The sequence below is a fragment of the Arachis hypogaea genome, chromosome 6 (assembly GCF_003086295.3).
Source record: "Arachis hypogaea cultivar Tifrunner chromosome 6, arahy.Tifrunner.gnm2.J5K5, whole genome shotgun sequence".
Taxonomy (NCBI): domain Eukaryota; kingdom Viridiplantae; phylum Streptophyta; class Magnoliopsida; order Fabales; family Fabaceae; genus Arachis; species Arachis hypogaea.
In genome coordinates, this window is record NC_092041.1 from 15,577,498 (window position 1) to 15,585,607 (window position 8,110).

The 8,110-nt window shown below is 39.4% G+C and overlaps 1 non-coding gene across 1 annotated transcript; it reads left to right on the plus strand.

Annotated features, from left to right (window-relative positions):
- The first annotated feature begins 3,028 nt into the window (after positions 1–3,028).
- On the plus strand, positions 3,029–3,132 carry LOC112699906 (small nucleolar RNA R71). Its single transcript, XR_003152838.1, has one exon. It is a non-coding gene; the product is annotated as a small nucleolar RNA R71 (small nucleolar RNA).
- Positions 3,133–8,110: the final 4,978 nt, after the last annotated feature.

Sequence of the window (8,110 nt, forward strand, 5' to 3'; positions counted from 1 at the left end):
CCATGAGGACTTGGTCCAACCTTTGATCAAAGTTGACCCTTCTAGTGTAGGGGCGTGCATCTCCTTGCATCATGGGCAAGTTGAATGCGAACCTCACATTTTTCGGACTAAAATCTAAGTATTTCCCCCGAACCATTGTGAGATAATTCTTTGGACTCGGGTTCACACTTTGATCATGGTTCCTAGTGATCCATGCATTGGCATAGAACTCTTGAATCATTAAGATTCCGACTTGTTGCATGGGATTGGTTAGGACTTCCCAACCTCTTCTTCGGATCTCATGTCGGATCTCCGGATACTCATTTTTCTTGAGCTTGAAAGGGACCTCAAGGATCACCTTCTTCTTTGCCACAACATCATAGAAGTGGTCTTGATGGCTTTTGGAGATGAATCTTTCCATCTCCCATGACTCGGAGGTGAAAGCTTTTGTCTTCCTTTTTTCTTTTCTAGAGGATTCTCCGGCCTTAGGTGCCATTGATGGTAATGGAAAAATAAAAAGCTTATGCTTTTTACCACACCAAACTTAAAATATTGCTCGCCCTCGAGCAAGAGAAGAAAGAAGAGAAGAAGAATAAGAAGAAAATATGGAGGAGAGTGAGGGGAGATGGATTCGGCCAAGGTATAGAAGAGGGGGTTGTGTTGTGTGAAAATGAAGTAGAATGGAGGGGTATATATAGGGAGGGGAGTGGGTGTAGTTTCGGTCCTTTAGGGTGGGTTTGGGTGGGAAAGATTTTTGAATTTTGAAGGTGGGTGGGGTTTATGGGGAAGAGTGGATTGATCTGAGTGGTGAAGGGGGTAATTGGGAAGAGAGGTTGAGGTGATTGGTGAAGGGTTTTTGGGGAAGTGTGTTTATTGGGAAGAGAGAATGAATGTTGAGAAGAGGGGAGAATATGTTAGGTGGGGATCCTGTGGGGTCCATAGATCCTGAGATGATCCTGTAGGGTCCACAGATCCTGAGGTGTCAAGGATTTACATCCCTGCACCAATTAGGCATGTAAAATGCCTTTGCACACCATTCTGGCGTTTAAACGCCGAAGTGATGCACACTCTGGGCATTCAACGCCCATGTGCAGCATGTTTCTGGCGTTGAACGCCAGTTCCATGCTTGTTACTGGCGTTCAGCGCCAGCTTTCCTCAAGGCACATTCCTGGCGTTCAAACGCCAGGATGTTGCTTGTTTCTGGCGTTCAACGCCAGAAACATGCTCTGTTCTGGCGTTGAACGCCAGCCTGATGCACCTTAATGGCGTTTAAACGCCAGTAAGTCCTTCCTCCAGGGGGTGATTTTTCTTCTGCTATTTTTGATTCTGTTTTTAATTTTAATAATTTTTTCGTGACTCCATATGATCATGAACCTAATAAGACACAAAATAAAAATAAAATAAAATTAAAATTAGATAAATAAAAATTGGGTTGCCTCCCAACAAGCGCTCTTTTAATGTCACTAGCTTGACAGTGGGCTCTCATAGAGCCTCACAGATGATCAGGTTAATGTTGTATAGTCCCAACACCAAACTTAGAGTTTGACTGTGGGGGTTCTTCCTGACTCTGTACTGAGAGAAGCTTTTCATGCTTCCTCTCCATGGTTGCAGAGAAAAGTCCTTGAGCTTTAAACACAAGGTAGTCCCCATTCAATTGAAGGACTAATTCTCCTCTGTTAACATCAATCACAGCTTCTGCTGTGGCTAGGAAGGGTCTTCCAAGGATGATGCATTCATCCTCTTCCTTCCTAGTGTCTAAGATTATGAAATCAGCAGGGATGTAAAGGCCTTCAACCTTTACTAACACGTCCTCTACTAATCCATAAACTTGTCTCACTGACTTGTCTGCCAATTGTAATAAGAATAAGGCGGGTTGTACCTCAATGATCCCTAGTTTCTCCATTACAGAGAGTGGCATAAGATTTATGCCTGACCCCAGGTCACACAGAGCCTTGTTAAAGGTCATGGTGCCTATGGTACAGGGTATTAAGAATTTACCAGGATCTTGTCTCTTTTGAGGTAAAGTTTTTTGAATCCATGTATCTAGTTCACTAATGAGCAAGGGAGGTTCACCTTCCCAAGTCTCATTACCAAACAACTCGGCATTCAGCTTCATGATAGCTCCTAGATATTGAGCAACTTGCTCTCCAGTTACATCTTCATCCTCTTCTGAGGAAGAATAGTCTTCAGAGCTCATGAATGGTAGAAGAAGATTTAGTGGAATCTCTATGGTCTCTATATGAGTCTCAGATTCCTTTAGGTCCTCAATAGGGAACTCCTTCTTGTTTGAGAGACGTCCCAGGAGGTCTTCCTCACTAGGATTTTCGTCCTTCTCCCATGTGCATTCGGCCATATTGATTACATCAATGGCCTTGTACTCTCCTTTTGGATTCTCTTCGTATTGCTTGGGAGAATACTGGGAGGAGTTTCAATGACTTTCTTACTCAGCTAGCCCACTTGTACCTCCAGATTTCTAATGGAGGACCTTGTTTCACTCATAAAACTTAAAGTGGCTTTTGACAGATCAGAGACTAAGTTTGCTAAATTAGAGGGGCTCTGTTCAGAATTTTCTGTCTGTTGCTGAGAAGATGATGGAAAAGGCTTGTTATTACTGAGCCTATTTCTTCCACCATTATTAAAGCCTTGTTGAGGCTTTTGTTGATCCGTCCATGAGAAATTTGGATGATTTCTTCATGATGAGTTGTAGGTGTTTCCATAAGGTTCACCCATGTAATTAACCTCTGCCATTGTAGGGTTCTCAGGATCATAAGCTTCTTCAGAAGCTGCCTCTTTAGTACTGTTGGATGCATTTTGCCATCCATTCAGAGTTTGAGAGCATCAATTTTAAGAACTCCCTTCCTCTGAGGCGTCCCACTATTCACGGAATTCCTCTCAGAAGTGTACATGAATTGGTTATTTGCAACCATGTCAATAAGTTCTTGAGCCTCTTCAGGCGTTTTCTTTAGGTGAATAGATCCACCTGCAGAATGGTCCAATGACATCTTGGAAAATTCAGATAGACCATAATAGAATGGTCCATTCTGAAAACATGTCAGAAGGACACTTTTTGGTCATCTGCTTGTATCTTTCCCAAGCTTCATAGAGGGATTCACCATCTTTTTGTTTGAAGGTTTGAACATCCACTCTAAGCTTGCTCAGCTTTTGAGGAGGAAAGAACTTATCCAGGAATGCCGTGACCAGTTTATCCCAGGAGTCCAGGCTATCTTTAGGTTGTGAGTCCAACCATGTTCTAGCTTTATCTCTTACAGCAAAAGGGAAAAGCATGAGCCTGTAGACTTCAGGATTTACACCATTCGTCTTAACAGTCTCACAAATTTGCAAGAACTCAGTTAAAAACTGATAAGGATCTTCAGATGGAAGTCCATGAAACTTGCAGTTCTGTTGCATTAAAGCAACTAATTGAGGTTTCAACTCAAAATTGTTTGCTCCAATGGCTGGAATGGAGATGCTTCTTCCATCAAATTTGGACGTTGGCTTAGTAAAGTCACCAACCATCCTCCTTGCATTATTGTTGTTGGGTTCGACTGCCATCTCCTTCTCTTGTTCGAAAATTTCAGAAAGGTTGCCTCTGGATTGTTGTAATTTAACTTCTCTTAGTTTTCTCTTCAGAGTCCTTTCAGGTTCTGGATCAGCTTCAACAAGAGTATCTTTTTCCTTGTTCCTGCTCATATAGGGAAGAAGAGAACAAGAAAAGAAAGAGAAATCCTCTATGTCACAGTAAAGAGGATCCTTTGTTGTTAGTAGAAGAGGGAAGGGAAGAAGAGTGAAGAAGAATGGTTAAGTATAGAGGTAGTGATTTGCGATGAAGAGAGGTAAAGAGAAGTGTTAGTAAATAAATAAATAAATAGAAGAAAGAGAGAAAGAGAATTTCGAAAATAATTTTGAAAAAGTGGTTAGTGATTTTCGAAAATTAAAGATAAGATATAATTAAAATTAAAATTTAAAACAATTAAAAAGAATTTTTGAAAAAGAGGGAGGTATTTTCGAAATTTAGAGAGGGAAAAGTAGTTAGGTGGTTTTGAAAAAGATAAAAAACAACCAAAAAGTCAAATAGTTAGTTGAAAAAGATATTAAAATCAAATTTGAAAAGATAAGAAGATAAGAAGTTAGATAAGATATTTTTTTAAATCAAATTTTGAAAAAGATAAAATTTTGAAAAAAGATAAGATAAGAAGATAAGATAACAAGATATAATAAAAAGATAAGATTGAAAAAGATTTAATTTTTAAAATTAAAATTAATTGCTTAACTAACAAGAAACTAAAAAGATAGGATTCTAGAATTTAAAGATTGAACCTTTCTTAACAAGAAAGTAACAACTTCAAATTTTTGAATCAATCACATTAATTGTTAGTGTAATTTCAAAAATTTGATATAAAGATTAGAAAAAGATTTTGAAAGGATAAGATTTTTAAAATTGAAAATTTGACTTGACTTGTAAGAAACAACTAATTTTTAAAAATTTTTGACTAAGTCAACTCAAATTTTCAAAAATTTGGAGAGAAATAAGGAAAAGATATATTTTTTATTTTTGAATTTTTAATGATGAGAGAGAAAAACATAAAAATGACCCAAAACATAAAAATTTTGGATCAAAACACATGATGCATGCAAGAACACTATGAATGTCAAGATGATTACCAAGAACACTTTGAAGATCATGATGAACATCAAGAACATAATTTTGAAAAATTTTTTATGCAAAGAAAACATGTAAGACACCAAACTTAGAAATCTTTAATGCATGGACTCTAACAAACGAAAAATGCATATGAAAAACAACAAACAACACAAAACAAGAAAATATCAAGATCAAATAAGAAGACTTACCAAGAACAACTTGAAGATCATGAAGAACACCATGAATGCATGAATTTTCGAAAAATGCAAGAAAAATTTTTTAAAGCATGCAATTGACACCAAACTTAAAAATTGACTCAAGACTCAAATAAGAAACACAAAATATTTTTGGTTTTTATGATTTTATGATTTTTTTTGTATTTTTAAAAAAAAATTCAAAAATATTCTTTAGAAAAACGAAAATAAAGAAAAAATTTTTGAAAACTTTTTGAAAAGAAAATTACCTAATCTGAGCAATAAGATGAACCATCAGTTGTTCATACTTGAACAATCCCCGGCAACGGCGCCAAAAACTTGGTGGACGAAATTGTGATCATCAATGTTGTACTCTTTGTTATTGTATGGAATAATTATAATGGCTCTTTACTATGTGTGGACACAACTCCATTCAACTAACCAGCAAGTGTACTGGGTCATCCAAGTAATAAACCTTACGTGAGTAAGGGTCGATCCCACAGAGATTGTTGGTATGAAGCAGGCTATGGTCATCTTGTAAATCTCAGTCAAGCGGATTTAAATAAATTATGGAATTTGGAAAATCAAATAATAGTAAATAAACATAAAGTAAAGATAAAGTTACTCATGTATTTCCATGGTGGGAATTTCAGATAGGTGTATGGAGATGCTGTGCTCCTTCTGAATCTCTGCTTTCCTACTTCCTCCTTCTTCCTTCTCATCACTCCTTTCCATGGCAAGCTGTATGTAGGGCATCACCGTTGTCAATGGCTACATCCCATCCTCTCAGTGAAAAAGGTCCAAATGCTCTATCACGGCACGGCTAATCATCTGTCGGTTCTCGATCATGTTGGAATAGAATCCCTTGATTCTTTTGCGTTTGTCATCACGCCCAGCAATCATGAGTTTGAAGCTCGTCACAGTCATTCAATCCCAGAATCCTACTCGGAATACCACAGATTAGGGGTGGCAAGCGGGGAAGCCCGCCCCGCCCCGCCCCGCCCCGCCTAGTGAGGCGGTCCTAGAATCCTAGCCCGCCCCGCCTAACTGCGGGTTGGCGGGCTAAGCCCGCCAAAACTCCTCTTTTTTTTTTACTATTAACTACTAAGTAATTATATAATTTCACAACCATATTAATAAATTTATAATTTCTAATGGCATAAAAAATTATATTTTTTATATTCACAAACATTAGTCTTTGTAATTATAAATATCTAATAAATATAATTATAAACCAAATTTTCATTCAAAATATAAGTATAAATATTCTCTCCAAAGCAAAATAAATATAATCCAAAACATAATTATAAATATTGTCTCCAAAATAACATAAACATAATTCAAAACACTCAATTTTTATCTTCATACTCTTGTAAGTTAGGTTGGGGGAAGTTAGGTTTTGGTAAAAAAATTGCAAAAATACCCCCTTACTAATAAAAACCTTAGCCCGGCGGGGAAGCCCGCCCCGCCCCGCCAAAGCCCGCCAAAACCAGCGGTTTAAGCGGTGCGGGTTAGGCGGGCTTTTGCTATTTGGCGGTCCCGATTTTCCAGCCCAGCCCGCCTTTTTTGGCGGGTTACGCGGGCCGGCCCGGTGGGTTTAGGCCCGTTTGCCACCCCTACCACAGATAAGGTTTAGACTTTCCGGATTCTCATGAATACCGCCATCAATTCTAGCTTATACCACGAAGATTCTGATTAAGAAATCCAAGAGATATGCGCCCGGCCTAAGGTAGAACGGAAGTGGTTGTCAGTCACGCGCGTTCATAGGTGAGAATGATGATGAGTGTCACGGATCATCACATTCATCAAGTTAAAGTGCAACGAATATCTTAGAACAGGAATAAGTCGAATTGGATAGAAAATAATAGTAATTGCATTGAAACTTGAGGTACAGCAGAGCTCCACACCCTTAATCTATGGTGTGTAGAAACTCCACCGTTAAAAATACATAAGTGAAAGGTTCAGGCATGGCCGAATGGCCAGCCCCCATGATCTGAGAACTAATCGTCCAAAGATGTCCCCAAGATGTCTAATACAATAGTAAATTATCCTATTTATACTAGACTAGCTACTAGGGTTTACAGGAGTAAGTAATTGATGCATAAATCCACTTCCAGGGCCCACTTGGTGTATGTTTGGGCTGAACTTGATCTATCCACGAGCTGAGGCTTCTCTCGGAGTTGAACGCCAAGTTGTAACATGTTTTGGGCGTTCAACTCCGGGTCGTGACGTGTTTCTGGCGTTTGACTCCAGACAGCAGCATAGAACTGGCGTTGAGCGCCAGTTTACGTCGTCAATTCCCGAATAAAGTATGGACTATTATATATTGCTGGAAAGCTCTGGATGTTTACTTTCCAACGTCGTTGAGAGCGCGCCATTTGGAGTTTTGTAGCTCCAGAAAATCCATTTCGAGTGCAGGGAGGTCAGATTCCAACAACATCAGCAGTCCTTTGTCAGCCTCCTATCAGAGTTTTGCTCAGGTCCCTCAATTTCAGCCAAAAATTACCTGAAATCAGAGAAAAACACACAAACTCATAGTAAAGTCCAGAAATGTGAATTTAACATAAAAAATAATAAAAACATCCCTAAAAGTAGCTTGAACTTACTAAAAATTACCTAAAAACAATGCCAAAAAGCGTATAAATTATCCGCTCATCAGACGTCTATGGTGAATGTAAGGGTTTGCTGGCTAAGGTGTCTAAGATAGACCAAAGAATTTGGATTGCACAAGTGGGTTCGTTTGACTTGAATGAGAGTAATTTGACTCACGGTAAATGAGATAACAAGCAACAGGGAAATTTTTTAATCTTTCTCTCTTTTCTTCTGACAATGTCTAGGCAAACAAATGACCCAACCCGACCCTATTAGCATCTCCGTCCAACAGGTTGTCATCACGACCCGGATCCTACTCTAGACGTACTCAGTGTTCTTCTTCATGCCCGATGCTGCAATGAACTGAAGACAATGCCTCCACCTCTGTTGTTTCCAGGATCGATGTGCTCCGCTGGCCCGGACTTCTTTGCTTGATGCTTTCCGCCGTCACCTAACGCAGCTTGGTTCAGGGTACTCCTTTCTTTTGCCGCGCTGGCCTCATGCGATGGCCTTCGCCGATTCCCTTCCACGGCTCTTGGAGGTGGTTGGGTTGGTTTTCCTCCTGGTTTCTTCGAAGGTCAAGAAGAAGATTCAGGTGCCATCGCCGCGCCCAATTCCTTCGATCTAGATCCGGCTGAAGATAATGTCGTCGCTTCTGGGCCGCCCCCTTCCTTGCTTACCGTTGTTTCCAGTATTCCTTTTT